The sequence below is a fragment of the Orbicella faveolata genome, unplaced genomic scaffold (genome assembly GCF_042242905.1).
Source record: "Orbicella faveolata isolate gen_17 unplaced genomic scaffold, um_ofav_v1 contig_14, whole genome shotgun sequence".
NCBI lineage: Eukaryota > Metazoa > Cnidaria > Anthozoa > Scleractinia > Merulinidae > Orbicella > Orbicella faveolata.
The window spans coordinates 4151048-4167309 of NW_028301541.1; the positions used below are offsets into that span (position 1 = coordinate 4151048).

Consider the following 16262-nt stretch of genomic DNA (forward strand, 5'->3'; position numbering starts at 1 on the left):
GTCCATTTTTCTCAAGGCGCTACGTTTCTCGCCCTTCGTGACACGAGATCACAGTCTGCACTAGCAATATCAAAATTCATCAAGCATAAAAAGACTGAAAAATAATGGACGAGAACCGACGGAGGTCGGTTCCTTTGAAGACACAAAGGACCGGCTAGAGCGTAGTGGGAAACTAATTAAAAGCCGCGCAATAATCAAGTATAATATCATTTTGATAATTCCATTTTTTATTAGCACTTGTGTGCGGTATTTTAATTGTTAAAGTTCAATGAAAATAAATAAGGTATGATTCTTTCAGAACATACCATTAAAACTAATCCGGTACTGAACACAACTGTCATCGAGCTAGGTTTTTTTGCTAAAAAAATTCTTAGTTTAATTAAACTAATACTAAGAAGATACACATTATTATGCCTTTTTGAGCTTGCCAAAAAGACAAGGAAAAGCTTGTCTAGAACGTGCCCTGCCGCCTAATGTGGCTTCCGTTTTATTAGACTTACTCGACTTATTACGACGATCCGGGAGATGTGGTTACGTTTTATGGCTTATTGACTTCTTTATTATTGACCCTCAAGGATATCTTATGATGGTGGTGTTTATATCAATGTGTAATATATTGCGCTACCGTATTCGTGTGTTGTAAGCAAGTTTTTGTTCAACTGAGCCCGATGAAGTTGTCGCAGGAGGACTACCTACAATCATGAGTTCTTTTTTATTTACGGCGGCGAAAAATCAGAACCCTTATTACAGGGAGAAGGCGGATAGATGCTCCCTAACAGTAAACAAGATATCAGTGTTGTGCAGGTGCTAACAAGTTAGGTCACGAGAGGTATCTTTAAAAAATAAGCCTTTCTTCTCACCTAGCCTGTATGTAGACGCGTCTAAAGAAAATTGCCGACGCCTGGTGATTGACCAAAGGGAAAAAATGCCAATTTTTGTTGAAAATAGAGTCAACAGGATTGTAAACACTAGCAGGTTATTGTTAGAAATGGGTGTTGGCATTGAAATTGTCAAGTGATGCCTCATTCCTAGCTACTTTTCAACTAAAAGAATAATAAAGAAATTTGCGGATCTCGTTAAGTTCATGACTGTATGGAACGTTTTTAACTACTGAGAAGAATCCAAAACAAGCTGCAATCATGATTTTGCTCTTAACTCTTTTCCACGCTTTCCGGTCAACTCTGTTGTATTTGTGCTCATACTGATCAGAAGGCATCTCAGTCGAAGGATACTGCTTCTCTTCGTTACACAAAAGCTTACCTGCTGCACCCCACTGATGGGGTCAGAATTAGAAAGAGTTTAAATACATTAACAAACGTACCAATCATGGTAACCAATTTGGGATGACAAAGAAATCTCGGATAAAAGTATAACCGCTTAGGCAGCGTCCGCGCGACGCTGGAGAAATTTGAAAACGCAACTTTATTTCTACGGTTTGGCCTACCGTCCACACTAATCCGTCACGAAAACGGAGCTTCGTTTTCGAAACCGCTCGTCAAACCAGAGGAATTTGAAAACGCTGGCCTTTCGTTTTCGTGTGGACGGAAAACGCTTTGAAAATGGAGCTTTTCGAAGACGATGTCGTTACGATAATCATGTGATTTCCCTGTTCGAGTATTTTTTTCGAAACACAAATTCAAAATCTGGACCAGTGGTTGCTGCGATTTTAAATTCCTCCGGCGTAGTGTGAACGTGAAATATTTGATGCGTTTTCAGATCGAAAACACTGTTTTCAAATTCCTCCTGCGTATTGTGGACGAACCCTTAAACACAAGTGTTCAGCGCGGAAAAAAAAAAAAACTGAAAGGAAGTAGAGTATTATATTCTGAAACAGTTCTGAATGAGGAAAATAAGCACACCAATTCTATGGAATGAAACGGATTAACAACTAAAATTAGCCTGAGATTCTGTAAATTGAATGTGAAATTTGGCTGAAGCTGACAGTGATGAACTTCTACGCAAATAATATTCGGTTGTTTCCTCTTTCCATCTAGAAAGTCCTTCCTTCATTGTAAAGGGATAAACAATATCTCTGAAGCGAGAGAGGAGGGCGGGAAGATGATGAGACACCATGAGAACGAGGTTGGGACAAGCTGATAATTTTCGTTATCCTCGTAACCTGTCTCCTTAGCAACGAATTGACAGGGCAATGACAGAAGAAAACAGACTTTGATCACCATTGGAAATATCAATGATTGGACTACAGCTGTATGTATTTGTCTCAGGCTCGCCTGTACAGTGTGTTTAAAAAAGGTCATTCTAAGTTACGAGTCTGTAGCTCCTAGCAAAGTTTAAGATACGTATTTTGTTACAAACGAACATTTGAACGTGTTGTAATTGCAAATTATCTGCGTTAATCCAGTTATAATCTTTTCCAAATTGGATGCTCTAATTTTACTGCTGGATTAAGGGCGTTCTTATCACTCAGTTTTTCGCTCATCCTGGGTGTCAAATCTCTTAGGGGGGCCTTTTCCGTTTTTTGTCCAAAAAACGTTTGGTAACCAGTTTATTCTTCGTCTTTCAGCGTTATTTTTTTGTTATTTCAGTTTCAGTCCGTGCCAAGCAAACTAAAATGTAATTTCCGCGGATCTTAAAGCGATATTTCATACTGAAGCATGGCACTCCGAAAATTAGATAAACACATTTCCAGTGGAGAAAGCATTTGTAGAATGAACTCTTAAGTAAAGCATTCTCTCGACTATAACGATATTTTAATCATGTTTCACTGAGTTTATATGGTAATTATCTCTGTATATGTTTTGTGCCTTGGGCCGTGTGAAGGAGCTGAGCTGATCTGTTTGAAATATCACGAAAACGACATTTTTCAGTAGGATGAAGAAGTCTATAGCCATTTAAGGGTTATTCTTAGAAAAAAATATATTTTTATCCATGTTGTGTCATTCATCGCTTGGCAAGTGCTTTTCAATAAACATCGCAAATTTGAAACCCTTGGCGTGAAATTGGTGAAAGCTTTACTCAAACCGAAGCACTCCTGGATAGAGTCTGGTGTGAATAAGGGCATCGATTTTTGGGTCAGGTCTGAAACAGGTCGGCTGGGCATGGGAAAAGTGTATAATAGATTTAATTAGGAAATATCCTAAAGAAAATACGCGTGGTGATTGGTTTAAATAGTGTTTCTATTTAACAATTAGATTAAGAGCTCGAGATTTCTGTCGCGCGACTATCACGCATAAAAATCGAGAGCGAATAATCCAATTGTTTTAGTGATAAGTCCTCTAGTCGTTTAAAACTATCGCGTGATAGTTGACGAGGGCGCAGCCCTCGTCAACTATCAACTATCGAAAGCGAATAATCTAATTTTTTTAGTATAAATCTACTAGTCGTTCAAACCTTTATCGAAATCCTCTTCATAGACACTTCGAAAACGCCCAGAAGCGGCCGTTATCAGAGAACGGCATTTGTGATAGAACGCTATGCGCTAGTAGATTTATACTAAAACAGAATAGATAGTGAGTAGCATGGCCAATCAGAGCACGGCATTCGTGATAGAACGCTAGCAGATTTACACCACTTGATAGAAACATGTTACATGCTATATGCTTCTTAAAAAGAGAAAGGTTTCAAGAAGCACCCCGTTTAGGCCCCAGTACCCCTCCCCCCGGGTTGTTCACCTCATCGCTACATGCATTGATGCGCTAAATTACTGAAGCTCGATTCAGTTCACTTCCTGTAGATTGCGGATCTTTCTATAGGAACTACTGTCAACTCCTGTGCGTCAATTGGCTCATTACCTGGTCTGTAGCACGAAGTGATTAGAACTACTACTCCAGTAAATGTCCAATCACAGGTTACCCCCGGAGGGTTTTGTCAGTCAGCACTTACAAGGGTGGTAAATGATAGATGCGAGACTTTGCGAGAAAGTGACAATAGCGTTTTTCTTTGCGAGCTCGAGACAGTTTGACTTTTTGAAATTGCGAGACCGAGACTTCAAAGTGTTTTAAATGCGAGCACGAGACATTGAGACTGTAAGACCTTCAGACGTCAAAAAAGGAAACAGACGAAAATTTTGCGAGACTCCTGTTTTTTGGAGGATCATTCGCCGCCCCTCGTACAATTGGTCAGTACCCTGAGAGGAAAGAGGCACCGTGAGGGTAAAGTGTCCTCCCAAGAACTAATAAACACTTATCAGTAGCAACGACCGGTCTAGAATACTACTGGTAGTAACCAAAGATTATGAGTGCGTTCGACGCCGTCACTTAAATATGTATACCTTTTCACTAGCTGACTTGTCTATTGCTAAAATCAATATTTTTCAGTTAGCAACCGAGGTTTTACAGACAGATACATCATAGTGTCAAAGTCCATGCCAATGAAGAGGTCCGCTACAGTAGCAACGACCGGTATAGAATACTACTAGCTTGTTGTACTCTGACTTACCTCCTAATATTTTGCCTTCTACCAATGAAGCTGAGAAACAGAAGATGCTAGCGAAGAACGTCTTGTTAAACTTCGTTACTGACGCAGGACGGTTCAGAATGAATGCTCTGTTTTGTGTAGCATTAACTGAATCAAGGGCGGCTAATCTAGTTGTTAAATGTCCACGTTAATTAGGCCTTCCTCGATAATTTTAGCTCTTTACCGCAAAATCTGACAAGTTGCCCAATGAACCAAGCTAGATGATTTGTCTTTAGGAGTTTTAGAGGCGGAAAAACGCTAACTAACTTAACTGTAACTGGAGGCGTTTCCGGATAAAGAGTGGAACTAACCAAAAGGAAATTCCTTTTATAATCAGAGAATATTTGGGTTGCTTTGTTGCTTAACCAAAAATGCTAGTGCGACACGAAATTCAACCACCTCCACTCTGCGGTCAAAATTTAGGGAGAGTATGACGGAAGCTCTACAGAACCAAGAGAAACGCGATTCGGTGTCAATAAAGCCACGCTAAAGCCCTTATTATAATCAGCAAAGGAAAGTGCAATGTACGTCAGAGCAATGCTTAGAGATTAAAACGGAAAAGCAGGGCTACTGAAGGGAAACTTGTCAGTTTGAACTTCTGATTTGGGAAGTAAAGTATGAAAGTCTTGAACGATGGAACCAATTTTTTTCAGGTATTTTGGATAACTTCCTGCAATTTTAATCATTTCAGGTGGTTTGAAGGAAAAATTAGATTACGAAAGCTGAAGTATTAATCCAGGAATCCAATTTAGTCCCAGGCATAAGAGGTTTATAAAATTCACGCACACTATGAATTTGAAGTTTTCCTTTGTTCCAGGGGTCCAAAAATAGAGGGTCGCGAGTCAGGGGTTGATAAGCTCTTATATTACAAACAAAAGTCGCGACTTTGATACATCTCTAGCCAATCAACAGTTAACGAACAGACGCGGGAAACATATCGTTTTACTGAGATCTGATTACAATTGTCGCTTCGTCGTACATTCCCCTCGAACACGATTTTTTTTTTCCTGTGCAGAATGAGTTAATTGGCAGTAATTCGCTAAAGGACTTCGTATTGAGACATACCTGACGCACTGGTCGCTCATGTAATTAAATTGGGCATTGCCGCTGAGTGAAGTTTTGTGGGCTTGAGTTCATTACCTTTCTTCTCAAGTCGGATTAACATCAGACCGATAAAGTTGAGTTGAGTGACTGGATGGAGAAATCTGTTGGTAGTAGATTGACCGTACTGAACTGATTCATGGGCGATAGGCTATCAAGTTGATAATTACAGCGCTCGCCGAGATTAATGAGTGAATAGCTGAACAGACATGTGGCTTGAATAGAAAGGACGACTTTTAAAATGCAGTTTAAAGATCTTCAGTAGACAGTGTTTTGAAGCTCTCATCGGAACCCAACCATCTTCAGTTTCCTCCCTTAGTGTTTGGTTTAGTTTCACCTTTCTCGTGTTTTTCTAACTTAGGAAACTGTTATACTCAGTGACAATTGTAATAAATTCAAAGGGTCTCTGAAGAAAAAATGGCACATCAAGCATATAAAGTAAGAGAAACGAAGTGTTGAAATCAAATAAAAAGTTTACAATAACCATGCATCAAAAGTATGCGTTAGATACATCAGCAAAATAAGAAAAAAAATTCTAATTTCAAATAACTTTGAACGACTGAAGTGGCGCTGAACTGTCATAACACAGTTGAAAGTTCAATATCCATATATTCCGTCAAATTACATTTCATTCTTTTGCCGCGAGCTGATTGACATTTTCGACCATAGCCTTGCATTCCATCTTTAATGAAACCAAGCTCACAACATGCGATGTTTAATTTTGTTTCTTTTTTGAACCAAATTACAACTCTTGTTAAAGTTATGGACTAGACTTCTATTCAGAGCCATCTCGACAACACGCTAGATAAGAAGCTATTTTGGTTGTTCTGTCTTAGCCCGTCGTTAGCAGCCCGAGGGTTTTGTTAAAGATATCTAATGTTAATTGAAACCTCTTTTGTTTAACTAAACTGTGAAGTCGTACTCGATAGTAGTTACCCGATAGAGGACTATTCCAAAGGAGCTCTAGTCAACAGCGTCAAACACTTAGAGAGAAAGTCATCTTACTAAATCATTTTTGGCGCTACGATCCATTGAAGGTTTTGTCTTTGATTAATAAACAGGGCACGGTGTGATCGATATGGTCTGATGTCAGATGACACTGTTTGTCGGGATCGTTTGATAATAACTGATACACAACTAATATTTTTACAAGCGGCGGTTTCGAAGATGTAAATTTAGGGTCTCACCCGCACAGGCCAAATATTTGCCATTTCGCCCGCCACAGATTATATATCAAACATCAGGGATTTGTTTATTTGTTTGCATATCTATTATCTTGATTATCCATTTTTGAGATGCTATCTACATTAAGTATGTCCGATCCTTTAAACTTCAATAAAACTTACGGGTTCAAGTTCTTTATCGGCGAACTACCTTAATGTTGTGGTTTATGGGGCTTGGGCAATGTGACAGTGATAATAAATTTCGACATTGTGATATTAAACATGTTATATTACGGCACCTGAAAATCGATATTTCAACTCTACGGAGATCATTAACCCATTAGATGGATAAACACCGTTTCCAACAAGCCTCTCTTCTTTTGAAATTGCATTTCCATAGATATGGCGACCTCAAAGCTTTGAGTCTTATACTTGCTTGACTGATTCGTTAATTCTTGTGAGACAAGACTTTGTTAGCATGTTGGTCTGCACGCAAATCAAGGAGTCCGAGAACTGCGATGGATTTCTCAAATCATTTTGATAAACATATTTCTAGTTAATTCTCAGAGTGTGAAATATGTATATTATCTCTCACCTTGGTTAATAACTTTCTCTTTCAGCAAATCTCAGGCGAAAACTTGGAGCGCAGTTTCGGTCAGTGAAGAGTCAACTATCTTGACTCGAGATTCTGAGAGCAATTGGATAAGCCTGTCTGAATCAATGTAACCTTACACTGTATATCTTGACCAAAAGACCAATTGGTCGACACAAACAGCTACTTGTCAATCTGTCAGTGAATTCCGCCAATTTAGGAGCATGTTTTTGTGATTATAACCTCCGGATTTACTAAAACCGAGCAATCGAGCTTCAGTACTGTACAACGGGAGGCTTTGGCTGTGGTCATTTGGCAGCTGTCAATCAAAACCCGGCTACACCAATTATATAGCGACAAGGGGTGGCTCTTCCCCTTTAATTATAAAATACATTTGACACCGTGTGAATGGCAGATTGAATCTTCTTCATTTACACACCATTCCAGTCTACGCATGGTTGCCCAGTCAAGGAAAAACTGCTATTAAAATAACCTGTTTACAGTTTTTGTTTGTTCTCGAGCTAAACGCACAACTCTACCTCTGCGCAAAATCACCGAACGGTGTCTTTTGGTGCGAAATTTCGTTATGACATGCATCCGGACAGTGGACTTCGTTCAGATGATAAATAGCTCTAGTCTGAATGAATAATAACCAGCTGCGGAAAGAACAACTGTGAACAGCTTGAATAAGCTCACCCTTTGGCAAAACTGATCACAAACAATAAACTGACAACAGTCAATAGAAATGAGATTACTTTAACATTTGTGGTGTTTATCTGTTTTCTGTCTCTTCTATTTTAATCTGCAACACTGATTATCACTGTGTTGTGGCTTACGGTTTGAACTGACGAAAGATGTTTTACCGATTTTGGCGCAGAGTATTCCACGATCGAATTTAATTTGCACGCATATGGCAAATGATATGGGCTCAGTGCCAGCGTGTAGCTTTGTTCTAAGAAAAGCTCAACATGTAACTTACAGCTTGATGGGTTTTGCAATGTTTGGAGGAACAAGGACAAGGTGTAAAAAAAACCTAGAAGCGACAGTATTTAGAGGGTAGATGTCACTATTTGTGTTTCATAATAACGACTTCAATTTGAAGAAAAAAAACTGCTTGATCGTAGGTTAATATTTTCACTTAAATGTCGTCCTTACTCTTGGAATGTCCATCCTTCGTGTGGCTCATTCTTAACAACAAAATAAATTTGCGTGTTTTGTGACTGTAATGGAAGTTTCCAGACATTGCAAAGTATTAAACGAGACTATGCGAGATTTAATTTAAAGAAGAAAAAAAGGATCAATGACGCAGTCAGTATTTTTTTTTTGTCTGGGTCAGTCACATGAATAGAATTTTCTGTTCACATAGTTAGTATTTTACAAGACGCTGTCTGTCTGTTTCTAAATGCTTGTTGAAATGTAAATGAAGGGTATTTTAGCGCCAAAAATTACTGTCTAAAGACAGGTTGAAAAAACTTCATTCCGTACACTGGGACAGTTGAAACCAGGACTTATGTCTCCCACATAATCCCCGGGGCATAATGGGCGTGTATGCCGATTTGGGGATCAACAACACCAGCTTTTAGTTACATCGTATAGTTTCACTGAGTATGATAGGCTAAGCCTCGTCAATTTAGGTTGTTGGGATGTTTAATGTGATAGGGCTCATCTTACATATCATGTGTGCTTAGTGTGCTTGCGTGTGCTTTTATCGCTTTTTTGTCTTCCTTTGCTTTTGCGCATCAGCGCGTTTAACTTTGCTTAACTACTTTTTATCCTAAATTGTGATAATTTTGTGTACCGATGAAAGCAGTTTTACGTAAGTCTTATTGACTTCCCTGGGTTTCCCTGCCTGGTACATTGATATGTTGTAACTATACTTATAAATAGAAAAAATACAACAAACAAACACAAAAACAACAAATTACACGTTAGAATTTTTGATAGTATAACATAAGTTTTCAAAATTATCAAGGTGTAAATTCTCCTTTCATTTTAATACTTTTTTAAGACGGCAGGTGATGAGAATAAAGACAATTCTTATCTGCCGTGATCAGGGCGTACCTCAATGATTTTCTTCTGTGGGAGTCAGTTTCAGGAAAGTTTATACGCTCGCTCAAGTCATGTGCGCGCCCAAGTCATGCGTTCTGGATGGGTTTTTGCAATAAAAAGAAAACCTCCCCCCTCTCCACAAGAATTGTAATGTTGTTTACTAGCCGAATTTAAGTGTTACGTTGATTATGTTGATTGTAACATTGATATCTCTTCACTAAGACTTTCATAGTGTTTTTCAATTAAGAATATACGCCGTAGTCCTTTGGTCTGTCGTTATAAGAGGAAAACTTTGCATCAAAGCTGAATGATATTTAGCCTTAAGCACTTCACGATCACGGTGGGCTTTTGTACAGGTGCAGAGATTGCTGACAAACCATTAATCATTCTCCAACGCCAAGATTAATTAAGTAGCTTCGCATCTTTATGAACTTAGAACTAAAAAAAAATGGCAGCTCAGAGTCTGTGATCTTGCCATGTAATATAAAAATGAAAATTGCCATTAGTTTCTTCAACCATGATCAGCAATTGTTATATATCTCAGATCTCCGGGGAATCTGCTGCTCGTAAGTATACGAGTTATCCAATTATGTGTTATTATCCTCCGATCCCAGTAGCGCATCGTATTTTTCGATCACTTAGCAGCAATAAACACCCGATATTATAGTTTCAGGACAACGCCTAACGACAGGCGGCCATTTTGAGCTAGATAGATTAAAGGTTGAGTTCTACTATCGTGTCATTTTACGTGTAAGAAATGGGGACCACCCGGGGGAGGGGGAGTGTGCTCCCCTGATCCCTTAAAATTCCACTTTTTCTCCGCTGTTCCCTATTAATAAATTCATTGTTCCCCAGACTTTTTTGCCAAAGTTCCTTTAATAGTAGAGATATCTCTTGTTCCATCAAATTTATCCCAAAAATATCCCTTGTTCCCTCGAAATAAAGTAACATGTTCTCTTCTTCCCAAAAACCCCTTGGATACCCTCAGAAATCTGTTAACTAGTTTACTACAGTGCGAATATCGAGGTATATGTAACTGCATTCTGGTTTTCCCTTCTTCGTACACACTCAAGTTGGATGTTATTGTTGTTCTCGAAGTGTATCAAAACAAAGCAAAAAAAAAAAACGTTTCTTAATATTAATTGTGTTAGAACATCATTTCAAGATCGGACGACTGTTTGAAAATGGACTTTGCCCCACTTTCCTGTTAAAACTAATGATGTTGGTTTAGTAAAGTTTGTTGGCTAAAGAATGAAACGCTTCATCAGTGCTGACCGCAAAGATACAGCAATGCTTACACTTAGAAGCTTATGATATGGCTGATCAGTTTGTTAAACAATGCCATTCCGTATTGAGTGTTTTAATACACTAAGTAACAACAATGATATTAGACCGTGAATCTGTCGTATACAAACTGCTTACCCCCTTAAACTGGTTTGAAAACTGATAAAATGAAAGCAAAACAAAAAACCTTCTTTGAAAACCGAAGAAGAGTACAAACATTATAGGATATTAAAATAAGAATGAAACGCAATTGTTAACATTGCAAAAACGCGGAAATTTTGACTGAAGTTCAGTTTAAGTAAACTTACGAATCCTCCAACAAACGTTTCTTAGCTTTAATGAGTGAATGATTTATATTGATTTTTGCTTTGCGGTGTAAAGTTGCATGATTCTGCCGAACTTATATAGTTCACGTGCTTTGTGGAATAGCTTCGTTTGTTGTTCCAAGTACGCACTAAGCAGATTACGGTACTTAAAACTTCAGAACAAACAAGTCAATTAATGATGTACAACTTGTGGCTTGGTCTGTTGTTTTATCGCTAGCAAATATCACCGAAAAGAAAGTTTTGGAATAGTAACAAACATAATTAGTTAAGGACATCCACCCTAACTGTTGTTCTTATATTGTACTTTCCTCGTGGCGTGAATTCACATCAGTAAAGCTTATTTAGAACTCTCTAGCATCAAGTGGACTGAGGTTAATTCTAGTCCAAGCGGGACCGAAGCAAAACAGGCGAACCGAGGGACATGCCTCAATCATTTTTATTGCGTTTTCGCTGTTTATAGTCATTTTTAAAACCCTAAATACCTAGAAAGAGAATTAAACCATTGCATGACATTGCTTCAGTCATGTAAATTTCTTCATATAGATATTGCCAATCATAGTTTATTTTTTCGATTCTGGCAACGGCCCCGCCAAGTGCCATGATACTAAAGCCTGAAAGAAGCTTCTGTTATATACTTAAAAGGTCCTTGGTATTTGTGTTTTATCGATAAAAAAAAAGCTCACAGGATGGAACAGGAAGTTAAATATTAAACTCAATGGAAGAGTATTTACCAACACTGCCAGATTATAGTGCAAAGTAAACAGTCTTGCATCCTTCTCATTTTTCCTTTTTAAAGCTTCCATGTGTGGTTCAAAATGGTTCAAAATGGTTCAAAATCGATCTTTCGTGATTGTTAAAAGTTTGACATTCAATGAATTTTTCAAGTTTTTCTTTTTAAGTGTCGCTCGGCAACTGCAGCTGGGCAGAAAGCCATCAATGCAAAATGCCCAAAATAGCGTAACCAGAGAATACTTTAAGCCGTAAAGCGTGCTTTGCAGTAAATATCATTCCACACGCATGTAGTATCTGTACTTGAAACTTAAGTTAATAGCAGGTTGAGTAAGTGGTTTAGAACTAGTGGTTTTATTCTGTGTTTTTTTTTTTTTTTACAAATAAATATTACCATAAATACAAAGTTGTGGTAAACGCGATTGTCTCTCTTAGTATCACCCTAGCTTTTGTTCGTATTGCTTCATGTGTATCTTAGAACTCAGTCAATCCTAATGTGTTTGATCATTCATTCATGGCACTGAATAAAAGAAAAGGAAACCTTATTATTAGCAGTCACGCCTAGTGAACGTTCACAAATAAACCAAAATGATAAAAAGAAAATATTCTTAGTTATTGCCCAATGGCAGCTCTTTACTGCTCTCTTTTCTCCGTCTCATTTTCACAAAGCTTACATTACACAAGAGATACAGAATGCAACATTGTTGACAAGCATGATATTGATTGCCGCTCAGCTCGTTAAATTCAAGTGTTTTTTTTTTCCCTAGGGCGCTTATTTTCTATATTGCCTTTTTTCCGGTTGTGTTACAAGTAATGACCAAAGCACTGAGCACTTCTACAAACAAACCTGCTTCGCAACCTTTTCTGGTTATAATTATTTCTTGCATCTTATGGGGTTTTTTCATTGTTACAGTGATCGATCAGAAATCATACTGGTTCCTTAATTGGCTGAAAAGTTTGAAAACCAGCCTAGAAAAAAAGGTTCCTTGTCACCCTTTACCGCGATTTGTTTCGCATGTTTACTCTTCAAGAATTTCTTGCATGAAGCAAAATTACGCGGCTCTGTGATGTCTAGTGATTCAATTTGCCTTGCTGTGCAGTAAGAATTTCTGATATTGATCTTTGGACGGGGACGAAATCTACGAAGATGCCAAAAATGACTTATTAATAGAAAGTCGATTTAAGATCTGTTAAATTCAAGTGCGTTCCGGCGGCCAATTACACGTAAGACAAGAGCAAAGCGAAAAACAACTGCTATATTACAGGATGCTCGCGGCTGTCTTGTTGATAACCAAATTCTCCGAACATTAAGTGCACGAAACGTCTGCTAATCGGTTAGGAGAATTTCGCTGTTGGACGTGATCATCTCTGTCTTTCAAGTCGCTGCATGCAGCATGTGTCCAAGATTTCACAACGAAGTGGACATTTTCAAACACTCTCTCTGAATCCTCGTGACAGGTCTTACAGTTGAAAAGTCAATTCACGGTCTGTCGAAGCTAACAAAGATGGTGTTGTTTGAAATATATTTGTGTAAAAATAGAACCAATGTATTCAGGCCAAAAATTAAAAGTCGTTTGCTAATAAGACTGCTAAAAAAATTTCTCTGGTTCGTCAAAATATGAAAAGCACGCTAATTCAAGAAAAGAGAATATTCTAAAACATTTGCCAATTGTTTATCATGGTTCGGTTCCATGAGCTGAGAAAACTGGGAAAACTGATCTTTATTAAAGATGTTTTAAGGTTGGAACACTGCCGATAAATTCTGAGCTATAGCGGAATATTTATTCGAACATTTATGGAATTTCCGTTGAGTGTTCGTCTCCTTTCGTCGCGTTTGCTTTCGTCCGCTACTAATACGTTGTCGGAAAACATGAAGTTTTTCATTCAGCTTTTCTTAACTTTTCTCTCGCTTTATTTCTAGACAATTGCTTATGTTTCAGTCTACACATAGAATAATGCACAAATCTCTGCCACTTCAGCGCCTTCAGGTAGCTAATCTCTTTGATAAATCTTACTTTTGTACTGTTCTGCAAATAATAACTCAAGCAACCTTAGTTGGGTCTTGCTGAGAGGAAAAACTTGACACTGCTTTCTGAGCATTGAGGTCATTTTTGGCAAGGCATGGCGTGGCAGCCCTTAATCGAAACCAAACTACGTAAATACGCACCGTGTGTTGAAATAACAATGTAAAGAAACTGTTTAAATTCCCTGTCAATGGGTTAATCCTGTGTATAAATAGGAAACGTAGCTGAATATCCACGTGGTATCTCAAAACCTCAGAAAATTCTCATTCAAACTGCGAGCTCCCGTCAATAACCGGACGATTTCAACGCGAACTAATCCTTTCTTAAAATTCCAACTGTAAATAGTTCATTTAATCCTATATGATCAGCCCATAAGTCCTTGTTTTTGACCACCCTAAGATAAACCATTACAAGCTCACTTTTGCTAAAAAATGTCGTGGGTTACGTGTTGAAAGTTCGGATCCCAAGTTCCGCGTGTCGATCGACCACACAGACTCTCGCGTTTTTCAAGCACCTTGGAATTTTAGTTGCATGATCAGTGCCTATAACATGGTATCGTTTCATTACTTTGGTATTTATTTCACTTTACGTTTTTGTGCTGGGAACAACTTAACTGTGACGTGAAATAAGTCCCATGATGAAATGTTTGACAACTGAATACTCGGTAATGTTTGCATGCACTGGATTCTCATATGCCGGATTTAAGTACTTTTGCCTTTGGGCGGTGTTCTAATTTGTGAGGTGACGTGATACGACAATCGGTAAACAACTTCTTGAAGCAAATATCTCATTTTCCGAACTTTGCCAACTTAACTGGCTAGGATACAGAAAAAATGAGAAACATAAACAGTTGGAACATATCCAGAAAGCTTTCTGAGTTGTGTTCGCAATGAATTCTTTTGTACCTTCTTTGAAACATGAAATACTGATTAAGACAATGTTGCAGCTGTAAGCCTGCAACTTTTTTCAGTCCAGAGGAATAACGACGTAGTTCACCTGTTCACTGACTTATACATAATACACCTACCTAGTTATTACAAACTTACTTGATTGGTTCCACAAAGATAAAAGAAGTAACCTTAACAGAAGAACAGATCCGTTCTGCGGGTAAATGAACTTGCGATGCAGTTTCAAGCTCACAGTGCTGTGAAGCGCGTAAACAGATGCGAAATGACGCCTCTTTCTTTTTCGATACCTATCATATCATTTGCGATATTTAATTGGCCGCTGACATCTTATCTATCCTTTAATCTAGACACAACAACAATTTACTAATCCGAAATAGCTCGCACCTAATTCACAGAAAGGTAATGGGTTTATTAATGGTATAGAGGGTTATTCAGTAACAAGCTTGACTGTAAAATTGAATGGAATACTTTCGTGATTTGCCATGACAGAAATGAACTTTATTTGGGCGGTTGGAGAACCGAACAGGCGAATTATGTTTCATGACTGTACGATTGTGAAGTTGTCATCACCGGATGAACACACCATAACAATCTTCAAGTAATTCATGGGAATAAAGAGCAATTATTCATTATTCAAGGAAGACATCAGGAAATGAATTTTAACCCAACTCTCAAACTAGTCAAGATGTTAAATCAATAAATGTCTGTTTTTATTAGTTTAAGGCTTCGACTGCAACGAGATCATTCCTCGAAACTTAATGAATTTTGAGGTACAGTTATTTTTAGTTTCATAAACATTCATGTGAACTGTTAGTGACAAAAGGGTTTTATTTAGAACGGATGTCAATGAAACGAAAACAAACTTAGGAAAAATTCCAGAAATTGCGATTCCATTTGTAGCCCGGCATAGGCCAGAAAGATCAGTGCTGGTCCAGACAGATTCCTTCTTTAATCGACTCAAGTTTTCGTAATGCAGCTAAAGCTAATTTATTTACCATGTGTAACTGTGTTGCTGAAAGAAGATTATGCATCAGTCAATTTCAGCAGTGCCCATCCCCCCCCGGGCAACCGCGGGGCATTTGCTCAAGTTGTCAGTCCCGGGGGTGGGGTATCCGCAATTTTAACGCGGCCCGGGGGCTGGGCATTTGCGTACCCCGGGGCGACGTCCCCCGGGCATTCGACACACGTGTTTTGGAAAGTGCCATGGATGAGTTCATCGGGAAAGACGAGGCGTTTGTCGAACAATGGCTTGTCCGTCAGGGACTAGAGAAGCTTGTTTTTAAAGTTATGTTTTCTCAATTTTAGACATTTCTTCATTACTTGTAAGCATATAAATATAAGCGACAAGGTGAACTATATTTTGTTTATCACAAAACAATAACTGACGTGAACACGACTATTTCGCATTTCGCATTCAAAACTAGCCTAGCATTTTTTAAATTCATGAAAGTGGAGTTAAAATACTTAAGGTTTGCGAATTCAAATGATGCGATCTTGAAGACAGATCTTGCGAGCTTAAAATGCAATGCATCATCATTTAAAATGTCTTGATTCTTCACAGAAAAAGTAGCCTGCGAATACAGGCGCCTATCATCGCTCGCGGCTGGGGGCACGTCCGCCGCAATCCCAGCTATCCTCTAGCAAACTGCTAAAAACAAATATAAAGAAAT

General features: G+C 38.4%; 1 protein-coding gene across 3 annotated transcripts in view; it reads right to left on the bottom strand.

Annotated features, from left to right (window-relative positions):
* Positions 1 to 14858, bottom strand: part of LOC110050234 (tyrosine-protein kinase transmembrane receptor Ror-like) — a 36513-nt gene extending 21655 nt beyond the window's left edge. The window contains exon 1 of one of the 3 annotated variants that reach the window (XM_089286239.1): positions 14731 to 14858. The gene's annotated coding sequence lies outside the window, so the exon portion shown is untranslated. Of the gene's footprint in view, positions 1 to 4398; positions 6025 to 7275; positions 7572 to 14730 lie in introns of those variants that run through there. The other 2 variants (XM_020756134.2, XM_020756135.2) reach the window with 2 other exon arrangements.
* Between the last annotated feature and the right edge of the window lie 1404 nt (positions 14859 to 16262).